This window comes from Camelus bactrianus, chromosome 11 (assembly GCF_048773025.1).
Source record: "Camelus bactrianus isolate YW-2024 breed Bactrian camel chromosome 11, ASM4877302v1, whole genome shotgun sequence".
In the NCBI taxonomy this organism is placed as follows: Eukaryota; Metazoa; Chordata; class Mammalia; order Artiodactyla; family Camelidae; genus Camelus; species Camelus bactrianus.
Window position 1 is genome coordinate 402,531 of NC_133549.1, and position 12,755 is coordinate 415,285.

General features: G+C 34.5%; 1 pseudogene; it reads right to left on the reverse strand.

Annotated features, from left to right (window-relative positions):
• Positions 1-401: 401 nt before the first annotated feature.
• Positions 402-1,370, reverse strand: LOC141579231 (olfactory receptor 6C75-like; annotated as a pseudogene).
• Between the last annotated feature and the right edge of the window lie 11,385 nt (positions 1,371-12,755).

Sequence of the window (12,755 nt, forward strand, 5' to 3'; positions counted from 1 at the left end):
AGAGGCACTGTGGATCTAAGCATTGGTACAATTTCCATCATTTTCTTCATAATAATTATATGATATACAATCTTCCATCATTTTAATTAGTTAAATGCCTTTTGGTAAATAGTTGTTTATTTACCATGTTTATGGCCAGACAGAAGTGAAATAAAGGGTATAAATTACTAAATTTTTGAAATTTCAAGTGCATGATTTATATCAAAAGCACAAAAATTAAATAAAGATTTTGTAATTAAAATAAATTATCATCAGTATGTGGAATACCTATTGAGAATATAGTTAGGCATAACAAGGTAAAATGTGGCTTTGAGAAAGCAGAGATTTCCACTTCACTGGGGATGTGTAAATAGGTCATGTGAGGTCTGCCACAGACTCTCCACCAGGAACACTGTGGACTGCTACATTGGCTTAAATGAAAACTCATGTTGTACTGAAGCCTTCCACTCCAAGGCCATGCGATTTTTTTTTAATCTTGATATTTTCATCTTGAATATCATCTCCTTCAGAGCCTGATGGAGCTGCTTCTTCTGCAGAGTGTAGATGACAGGACTTAGCAGTGGGGTCACCACTGTGTTCACAAGGGCCCTCTACCTGTTGGAGTCCAGCCTGTTCACTTGCTTTGGTTTCATGTATATAAAGACGCAGCTGCCATATATCAAAGAGAGGACAATGAGGTAAGAGGAGCAGGTGGAGAAAGCCTTCTGTCGCTCATTGGCTGAAGGGAGTTGCATGATTGTGATTACTATGTTGCTGTATGACAAATGAAGTGAGGAAGGAGAAATATATTTCAACAGATCTGGTGTCAGAATAGGAGAGATGAATCAGGGGGCTGAAGTCACAGAAGAAGTAAGGGATGACATGGGGGCCACAGAAGGATAACTGGGAAAGCTTTACTGCTGGACCAGTGATGAGGGTGAAGCCCAAAGCAAAGCAGGCAGTGACCAGGAGGAAGCTAGTCCTCAGGTTCATGACGGTTGGGTAATGAAGAGGCTTACAAATGACCAAGTACCGATCCAAGACATCACTGCTATGAGGAGGAAACCTGCAGCTCCCAGAAATAAAAAGACAAAGGCTTGTATGAAACAGGCAGGGAAGGAAATCTTTTGCTTGGCTGACAGAAAGATGGCCAGGAACTTTGGAATAACAGCACTTGTGAAACAACATTCAATGAAGGAAAAAAGGCTGAGGAAAAGGTACTTAGGTGTCTGGAGTTTGGAGTCAGCACAGATGATGATGACTATGAGTGTACTGCCTGCAATGGATGCCAGGTATGCCAGCAGGTGCACCAGGAAGAGGACTTTCCACAGGTGCTGGACAGCAGGAAACCCCTCCAAAGTGAATTCTTGGACAATTGTTCCATTCCCCATTTCCATGGACATCTCTTTCCACAGTAGCAGCATCTACGGATCTTAAACTAAATATTAGAACAAGCACAAAGGTTTTAGGGAGCACAAGATCAAGCTATTCGATTGCCTGAAAAACAGCTGGAAGATAGCAAAGTAATCCAATGAGTTTGTTCTTAAATTAGAAGGAACTGAGTCCAATACTAGTTTAATACTGAGTTCTAACCCCAGATATATGGGCTATCTTTGAATAGTTAGTTCTTTTGTGAACTTCCATGTAAAAGGAAGATGATAGAATCTACCTGCTCATTTTCTTATGAGAATTAAGTAAGACAAAGCATGTAACTCCCTTGTCATGGGATACAATGTTTCTTAAATATTTCACAAAGTCTAATTGTAACATTTGGGTCATTAGTCTACTCAAGTATAGTGTGATAATTAGATAGGGTTATTGCCATTTGTATATTTATAAAATATTTTATTATGTTTTGCAATATTATCAGTTCATAACTAAACATAATAGTAATAGTAGTAACAATCATTTGCATATCCCTTTTAAATTATGAAACAAATTCTGTTCAAATCATCATCATCATTTGCTGAGGACTTTACTAATGCTTGGTACTATGCAGGTCACTGAAAATCAGTATTTCTATTTCTCTTCACAGTAACAATGAATAGGTTGCCCACCACTTCTTCTGCAGAGGCAAATTCAGGTGGGTGATGCAGCTGGGAAACGCAGAGCTGAGACATTACTAGATCTCCCTAGATCCAAAGCCCATGCTGTTTCCAAATTCTATAACACAATATTTTAAGATAGGAACAAACCCATTGTTGGGATACCTCAACCTTAAGAGAGTTAAATTTATTTATCTAAACTTTTTTACCCTTCAGTTAATATCTTTGGTGAGTTTCTGACCTATGAAATGACACAGGCCTTAGAGATGATTTACTTAGCACAATCACTGTATAGAAGAGAATGGAGTCCAGAGACACTGGGGATTCCTCAACATGCTGTAAGTTGTAAATCAAGGATTTACTTCACTTTTCCATGGATCCAGGATGACATGTGAGAAGGATGGGGAGTGACAGTAGCTCACAGGACTAGCCCACTGGGAATGATATTTTCCAAACATGGCAGACTAATTCTTACATCAAAGCTCCAAGAACTTTCTCCTTCTGCTCTTCAGGCCCCTCAGTAAATCACTTCTCTTATAATTGGGTTTGGGTGTAGCATGCCAATACTAAGCTGAAAGTCAGTGGCGTGGAGTGTGCCTTTTTCACCCACCTGCCATAAGCCAAGTTCCCTGAAGTGATGCTCATGCAACCAAACTGCTTACTCCAGAGTGGCACTGTCCCCAGGGCCACCTGAAGGTGCCTTTGTCTCTGTTCCAGCAGTAGGTCCTCCAAGTTACCACTGCCCCTGACCCAGGCACACAGGAGTCACCTCAGGGTGGGGCAGGGTTTCCTCCTCTTGCAGTTAATCTCTTCCAAGAAATGGAGAGCTTTTTCTGCATTCAGGGGAGAGGAGAGGAAAGGAAAATCATTTCCAGAGCCTGTGTTCCCAGAATGGGGTGAATATGCATCCCATGTTCCCAGTGTCCCTGGCTGACAAAGTCCTGTTTCTATAGCTCAGAATTTTTCATACCCCAGGAAAGCTTCTTGGCATCCCTGACCACTGACATAGACAGAATAAACTGCCACATTTCACTGTCTCAAGTTCTGGGCTGGGACTTAACTCTGGGTCTACTTAGAAGTAATGAAAGTTCTGTGTCTGTCTCTGTCTGTGACTAAAACCCCACTGAATATGCAACATTGTTGTCCACCTCCTACACCAGCTAATAGAGCAGGCAGATTCTTCTGAGTTCAGCCTAGAGAGCTGTTGAGACAAGGTTTCTCCTAATGAAGTACTCACTGTCATGGGCTCATCTGCTCCAATACACTTTTACTTCACACTATGGTCCTCCAGCACATCCTCACCTTTACACATGGAGAAGCATCCTTGTTCCACCACATCAATGACAAGCAGCTTCTGACATACAAGTCTGAGGCCTCTGTGATAGTTTTCCCACAGAACTGTTTGGTCTCCAAGCAGGATGTACCCAGTCAGTGAGCAGAGAGCACAGGCTCCCAAACCTCAATAGGAGCTGAAGGGACCAGGGCAGAAAGTTGAAGCAGAGAGCAGCTAAGTGGTCACTGATGAGAACAAGAGTCACTGATACAAGCCTTATATTTATCATTTCACCATTTGTGGTGACATTGGCTCCCAGATGCCCATGCTGTTCTCTGCCAAGATTTTCAAAGTAATTATATGACTTAATTTCCCAATTGTTTCTAAAATAAAAATTAGTGACAGACACCAAACCTTAGATTCAGGAAAGAATACCAAGCATAGTAATAAACAAAATATCTACACTTAAGCATATAAAAACTTCAGAAAATAAATGTTAAACAGAAAATATTGAAAGAAGCCAGGGCAAAAAAAAAAAAAAAAAAAAACCACAAACATGCACACACACATTACTCATAGAGGAAATGGGATATCAGTATTTTTACTAGAAATCCTGTAAACAAGAAGTACTGATATACTGAAAGGTTAAAGGGGAAAAAAAACTATCACCAAACACAACTATACCCAGCAAAACTGTCCTTCAAAAATGAAAGGGAAATAAAGAAATTTTCTGACAAATTCTGAGGGAATTCATTGCCACCATGCATTCTCTGTAAGAAATATTAAAATAAGTTCTTCAGACAAAAAGAAAAGAATGTAGGTAAGAAATTCAATACACATAAAAGAAGAACACAATTAAGGAATAAATAAAAGTACAATTGATGGTTTTTTAAAAAAAATTTAGGGGTTATGTTTTTCCCAATTTTATTGCGATATAATTGACATATAGCATTGTATAGACAATGGATTTGCCTATTCTAGATATTTCCTGTAAATGAAATCACAGTAGATGTCATTTTATGTCTGGCTTGTTTCACTTAATATAATGTTTTCAAGATTATAGCATGTATCGGAACTTCATTTCTTTTCATGGCTGAATAATACTGATATAGGTATAGATTGCAAATGATCACCACAATAAGATTAGTTAACATTCATTACTTCATATATTTACAAGTTTTTCCTTGTACTGAGAATTTTTAAGACCTTCTCTCTTAGAACCTTTCTATATGTACAATACACTATTGATATTTTAACATTTTTTATTGAATTATAATCAATTTATAATGTATCAATTTCCAGTGTAGAGCACAATTTTTCAGTTATACATGAACATACATATATTCATTGTCACATTCTTTTTCGTGGTGAGCTACCACAAGATCTTGTATATATTTCCCTGTGCTATACAGGGAAAGGATAGACTGGGAGTTCAAAATTTGTAGATACTGACAGTCATGTGTAGAATAGGTAAGATTATACACTATTGTTACCTATAGTCATCATTTTGTACATTACATCCTCAGAACTTGTCTTTTATATATGTGTACATATATGTATGTGTAAACATATATATGTGTGTGCATATATATATATACACATATATAATATTCAATTTCTGTATACATTATAGTGTCCTCACCACCAAAAATCTAATTTTCATCTGTCACCATACAGTTGACAGCCTTTATCCATTTTAGTCTTTCCCCACCTCCACACCCTTCTGGTAACCACCAATCTGTTCTTTGCTTGTTTTGTTTTGTTTATTATTTCTTTGTTTGTTTTTTCTTTTCTTTTTTTAATTGAAGTATACTTAGTTTACAATGTTGTGTCAATTTTTATTGTACAGTATGTTTCTTTTTAATATTCTACAGATTAGTGAAGTCATATGGTATTTCTTTCTCTGATATTTCTTACTTATTTCAGCATCATACACTTAACGTTCATCTACATTGCTGAAAATGGCAAGATTTCATTTTTTATAGCTGAGTAATATGCGACTATATACAACCACATATTCTCTATCCGTTCATCCACTGATGGGCACTTAGGTTGTTTCCATATCTTGGCTACTGTAAATAATGCTGTGATGAACATATCTTTTTGAGTTAATGTTTTCCTAGTCTTCATTTAAACACCCAGAAGAGGAATAGCTGGATCATATGGTACTTCTGTTCTTAATTTTTAAAGGCATCTCCATACTGTTTTCCATAGTGGCTACATCAATTTACATTCCCACAAATGGTGTACTAAGTTTCCCTTTTCTTCATATTCTTGCCATTATTTGTCTTGTTATTTGTGGTCTTTTTGATGACAGTCATTCTGACAAGTATGAGGTGATATCTCATCGTGGTTTAAAGTTGCACTTTTCTAATGATTAGTGATGTTGAGCATCTTTTCAAGTGCCTATTGGCCACCTGTATGGCTTCTTTGGAAAAAAATGTCTATTCAGATCCTGTGCCCATTTTTAATTGAGTTATATGGGGTTTTTGTTGTTGTTGTTGAGTAGTATGAATTAAATATATATTTTGGCCATTAACCCCTTACCAGATATATGATTTGCAAATATATTCTCTCATTCAGTATGTTGTATTTTGGTTTGTTGATAGTTTTCCTTTGCTGAGCAGAAGATTTCTAGTTCAATATAGTCCCATTTGTTTATTTTTGGTTTTGTTTCCCTTGAGTGGGTAACATACCCAAGGTACTGCTAAGATCAATGATAAAGAGCACACTGCCTACAATTCTTCTAAGAGTTATGGTTTCAGGTCTTACATGCAAGCCTTTCAAATTAATTTTCAATTAGTTTTTATGCATAGTATAAGATAGTGGTCTAGTTTCATTCTTTTGCATTTGGCTGTCCAGCATTCCCAATATCTTTTATTGGAGAGACTTCCTTTTCTCCGCTGTATTTTCTTCACTCCTTTGCATAAATTAATTGTCCATATATGCCTGGGCTTATTTCTGAGCTCATAATTCTGTTTTATTTTTCTGAGTGTCTATTTTTCTTCCAATAACACTTCGTTTTGATTGCTATTGCTTCGTAGTATAATTTGACATCAAGGAATGTGGTACTTCCAGCTCTATTTTTTTTTTTCTCAGTATTGCTTTGGATATTCAGGGTCTTTTGTGGTTCCATACAAATTTTATTTATTTATTATTTTTTGCTCTATTTCTGTAAAAACTATTGTTATAACTTTGTTAGGGTTTGCACTGAATACTTAGATCGCTTTAGGTATTATGGGCATTTTAGTAATGTTCATTCTTGCAGTCCATGAGCACAGGATAAGTTTCCATTTCTTTGTGTCTTCTTTAATTTCTTTGAATAATGTTTTACAGTTTTCAGTATACAAGTCTTTCACCTTGATTACATTTATTCTTAGGTGTTGTATTCTTTTTTGTTATTGTAAAAGGGATTGTTTTCTTAATTTATCTTTCTATTTCTTTGTAAGTGTATAGCAATGAATCAGGTTTTTGTATATTGATTTTGTACCCTGCAACTTTAGTATATTTATTTATTATTTCTAATAGATATTTGGTGGAGTCTTTAATGCTTTCTTTATGTCAAATAATGTCATCTGCAAATAGTGACAGTTGTACTGCTTTCTATACAATTTGGATGCCTTTTTCCTGTAATGCCTTTTTCTTACCTAATTTCTCTGGCTAGAACTTTCAATTCTATGTTGAATAAAGGTAGTAAGAGTGGGCATCCTTGTCTGGTTTCTGTTATTAGATGAGTGGTTTTTAGTTTTTCATATATGGTATTTGGGTTTGTCATATATAATCTTAGTACATTGAGGTTCATTCTTTATACACACATTTTATTGAGAATTTTATTAAAAAAATGGATACTGAATCATGTCAGAAAATTTTCTGTATCTATTAAGATCATAATATGATTTTTATCCTTCATTTTGTTAATTTGATTTAATAACATTGATTTGTGGGTATCAAATTATCTTTGCATCCCTGTAATAAATCCTACTTATCATGATGTATGCTCCTTTTAATATATTGTTGTTGTTTTCATTTTGCTAATATTTCTTTCAGGATTTTTCTGTTTATGTTCATTCTTTTGTTTGTTTTTTGGGGGGAGGTAATTAGGTCTATTTATTTATTTACTTTAATGGAGGTACTGGGAATTGAACCTAGGACTCTGTGCATGCTAAGCATGTGCTTTACCACTGAGCTATACCCTCCCCCTTGATCTATGTTCATCAGGGGTTTGGGCTTGTAATATTATTTTTTGTGTGTTGTCTGCTATTGGTATCAGGGCAATTTGGCTTCATAAATTGAGTTAGGTGGCATTTCCTCCCCTTCAGATTTTTGGAAGAGTTTGAGAAGTTCATGGATAAAAACTTCTTCGAATGTTTGCGTAGAATTTACTAATGAAATTATATGGCCCTGGAATTATGTTTTTTGGGAGGTTTTTGATTGCTCTTTAAGTCCCTTTACATTGATAAGTCTATTCAGATTTTCTATTTGTCATTCAGTCTTGGAAGTTTTCATGATTCTAACATGTATCCATTTCTCTGAGGCTGCACAATTTGCTAGCGCACAGCTGTCTGTAGCATTCTTATAATCCTTTGTACTCCTGTGGAATTTGCTGTAGCATCTCTTTAATTTCTGATTTTATTTCTTTGCACATTCTCTCTTTTGTTCTTAGGCTAGGCTAACTAAAGGTCTGTCAACTTTATCTTTTCAAAGAATCAGCTTTTAGTTTTATTGACATTTTCTATTGTTTTTCAATCTTTATTTCATTTATTTCTGCTCTTATTTTTATTATTATCTTTTTTCTACTGACTTTGGGCTTCTTTTGTTCTTTTTCTAGTTCCTTTAAGTGTAAGTTTAGATTGTTTATTTGAGAACTCTTGTTTCTTGGGTTAGGCCTGTTTTGCTATAAACTTTCCTCTTAGTACTACTTTTCTTTCATCCCATGGATTTTGGTATGCCATATTTTTATTTAATTTCTTTTCAGGCATTTTGATTTCTTTTTTGAATTCTTGTTGACCCAATTCAGTAGCATGTTGTTTTGTGTCCACATATTTGTGATTTTCCCAGATTTTTTCTTGTAGTTTATTTCTAGTTTCATAAACATTATAGTTAGAAAAGATATTTGATATAATTTCAATTGTCTTAAGTTTATTGAGACTTGTGTTCCCAACATATGGTCTATTCTTGAGAATTTTCCTTGTGTACTTGAGAAGAACATGTATTCTGTTGCTTTTGGATGGAATGTACTGTATATATCTGATCTAGCATCAATAAATGATGTTGGGACAGCTTAATAACCATATGCAGAAAAAAGAAATTCTACCCTTATCTTACACCACTCACAAAAATTAACTCAAAATGAATTAAAGACTTAAACATAAGATTTGAAATCTTTAAATTCCTATACAAAAACATAGGTGGGATGCTTCATGACATTGGTCTTGGCAACACATTTTTGGATGTGACACCAAAGCACTAGGAACAAAGGCAAAAATGAGTGGTACTACATCAAATTAAAAAGCTTCTGCATAACAAAAGAAATAGTTAACAATGAAGAGGCAGCTTATGGACTGGAGAAAATATTGCAAATCATATATCTGCTAAGGGGTTAATACCCAAAATATATAAAGAACTCATACAGCTAAATGACAAAAAAAATCCAATTTAAAAATAATCAGAAGATCTGAATAGACATTTTTTCCTAAGAAGACATGTGAATGGATAACAAGTCCATTAAACTGTGCTTTATATCACTAATGAAAATGTAATTATCATAAAGTGAAATGCAAATCAAAACACAATGAGATATCACCTCACACATCTTTCGATGAGTATCAATAAAAAAGAAGCAGCAGTATTGGCAAAGATGTGGACAAAAGGGAACATCTGTTTACTGTTGATGAAAATATAAATGCCTACAGTTACTATGGAAAATAATATAAAGTTTCCTTAAAACAATTCAAAAATGAATTACCACTTGATCCAGCAATTCCATTTCTGGGTATATGTATACAAAGAAATTGAAATCAGAATCTCCAAGTTATCTTCACTTACATGCTCATTGTAGTATTATTGACAATGGCTAGATATGGAAATTAACTAAATGTCCATTGACAGAAGAATAAAGAAAATGTGTTAAATACACTCAATGGAATATTATTCAGCATTATAAAGAAGAAAATCCTGTCATGACAACATGGATGTACCTGGAGACATTATTCTAAGTAAGATAAGCCAGAAACAGAAAGACCAACACTGCATGATTTCACATACATGTAGAATTTAATCAATCCACAGAAGCAGAGAACAGTGGTGATCAGGGCTTGTGTGAAGGAACAATAGGGAGGTGTTAATCAAAGGGTTCAAAGATTCAGTTATACAAAGTAAATATGTGCTGGAGACCTGTGCAACATATGACCTATGATTAATAATATGCTATTGTCTACTTAAAGCTTTGCTAAGAGAGAATGAATATCTTATATTGAGTACTCTTAACATAAATGGAAAAAAAATAAAGGTGACAAGAAGAAACTTCTGGAGGTGATAGATCTGGAGGTGATAGATAAGTTTATGGCACTGATAGTTATGATGATTTCACAGGTGTATACTTATCTCCAAAAACATCAAGTTATATATATTAAATATCTATCACCTATTGTATGTCAATCATACTTTAGTGAAGTTATTTAAGATGTTATGGGTGGCAGTTTCTTTGATGTAGAATTAGGGGATTTGTCTTAATGAAGTGTTTTATAGCCACATAATCTAGTGCATTAATATTCATATCAGAGTTTGTTCTCACTGGGTACCACCTACAGATGGTAATGACCATGCTGGATTCATAGATTCAAATTTGGATTTCTGGGCTTCATTTTTCTGTTTATCAAGCTCACCATTCAATCATAGAATATCTCAAGGAAATATAAAGTGTATTTGATTAGTTTAAGTATAATAAATTATAAACAAATCTTGATTAAAACCCGAAGAGTCTCACCATCTTTTCAATAGTTTTACCATGATTCCCTGATTTATTCATAAAATACTAAACCTCAACCACTCAAATACACTTTTCAGTAGATCACATCTCAGGGTGGAACATTATTTCTATATCCTGAAGTATTTCGATACTTTCCTCATGAGTCATTTTCTGGCTCAAGCTCCACATTTTGTGGATAAAAGGTGACTGATGAGTTTTGGGAAATTGATTAGTTAGTTGAAGGCAGCACCAGGCTTAGAACCCAGGGCTTGTCCAATGCAAGATATTTCAGAGTCTACTATTGGTCTCTTTGTATTCGATTCCCTCACCACTTCCCTCAACCATTATTCTCTTTCTCCTGATTTCTGCAACAGTCTCTGTACCCACTTACTTACTTTGATCTTGTTTTTTCCAATTTCTCTTTCATATAACATCCACAGCTATGAACATAATATGGAGCTAATCAGAACACATCTGTGATTTTTTAGAATGCATCTGACACTTTTTCATTGTAAATAAAATTAAATCTGAAATTTGTAATATGACCTTCAAGGCCAAGTTTGAGTCACTTATGGTGTAGAACATATTTCATAAAATGTATTTGTGATTATCTAACCTTAGAGTTTGGGTTAAAAAAACAAACAGAATACCTCCTACACTGCAAAATAATGCAGCCACTATGGAGGAAAGTATGGAGGTTCCTTAAAAGACAAAAAAATAAACTTACAATATGATCTAGCAATCCCACTCTTGGGCATATAACCAGAGAAAAATATAATTCAAAAAGACAGAGGCATCCCAATATCCACACCAGCACCACTTACAATAGCCAAGATATGGAAACAACCTAAATGTCCCTTGACAGATGACTGGATAAAGAAGTTGTGGTATTTTTAAACAATGGAATGCTACTCAGCCATAAAAAAGAAAAAAATACCATTTACAGCTATATGGATGGATCTGGAGATCATCATTCTAAATAAAGTAAGTCAGAAAGAGAAACAAAAATACCATATGATATCGCTTATTTCTGGAATCTTAAAAAATGACACACATGAACTTATTTAAAAAATAGAAACAGACTAACAGACATAGAGAACAAACTTATGGAGAAAGGGTGTGGGAATGAATAAATTGGGAGTTCAAAATTTGCAGATACTAACCACTATATATAAAGTAAACAACAAGTTTATACTATAAAGCACAGGAAACTATATTCAATATCTTGTAGTAACCTATATGTATGAGTAAAACCTGATGGTGTACACCAGAAATTGACACAGCATTGTAAATTGACTATACACCAATTAAAAAATGCTATAAAACCAAACAAACAAAAGAAATAAAAATGTTGTTAATCTTCTAGAGGTATTTCCTCTGAAGATGAGACAGAAACATATCTATCCTTGAAATAAGAGCTAAAAGCACACAAAGGATGAGGACTGAGATAATGGAAATGGTTTTAAAATATGTTATCAATCAGAAGATAACCTTGCAGTGGACAACACAAGTCCACCAGGAAAAAGTTTTCTTTAAACTATTTTCAATAGTAATATGAAGTAGATCGATTAACAAATAACTTAAATTCTATCATCTTGAGTCTTTTGAAGAAATCATACAAATATACAATAAGCGTTTCTTTCCACTGATATACACACATGTTTTATAGTAACAGCTTTAGGATAAGAACGAAATATAAGGATGCATTATGCAACTGAGGGGTGGGAGCTAGAATAAATCATTTAGAAATTAGAAGCATTGATCTGCTGTGGGATGCTATGGATATTTCTGCTCTTTAAAGGATGATATGAGAGCTCAAACAGTTTGATTTCTTTCAGCATGGAAATGACTCATACATGTGTAGCTGAGCTATCCAAGAATAGCAATTAAAAGCACATCTAATATAAACCATATATGTCCCAATATGAAGGGTACTATATACATTATTTCCTTGGAGTAGGTATGGAGGGAATTTAGCCCTGAGCATTGGCTACTATGTCCATCATTTCCTTTCTAATCACAATCCAATACACAATCTTCCATCATTTAATTATATAAATGCCTTTTGGTAAATAGTTGTTAATTCTGTTGAATCATGTTTATGACCAGTGGTTAGTGAAATTGTATAAATTACAAAATTTCAGAAATTTCAAGGACATGGTTTATGTCATAGGGAAGAATAAATATATAATAAAGGATTTTGCAATTAAAATCAGTTGTCATCAGTATGTGGAATATTTAGGGAGAAGATACTCAAGCATATCAAGGTGAAAAATACCTTGAGAAAACAGAGATCTTCATTTGCTGAGGAGGTACAAACAGACCAAGTGAGGTCTGCCACAGATCTTCCACTAGGACTCTGTGCACTGCTACATTGCCTGGAATGAAGACAAATGGTTTTCTAAAGCCTTCTACTCCAAGGCCATGTTGTTTATCTTGATATTTTCATCCTGAATATCATCTCCCTCAAAGCCTGATGGACCTGCTTGTT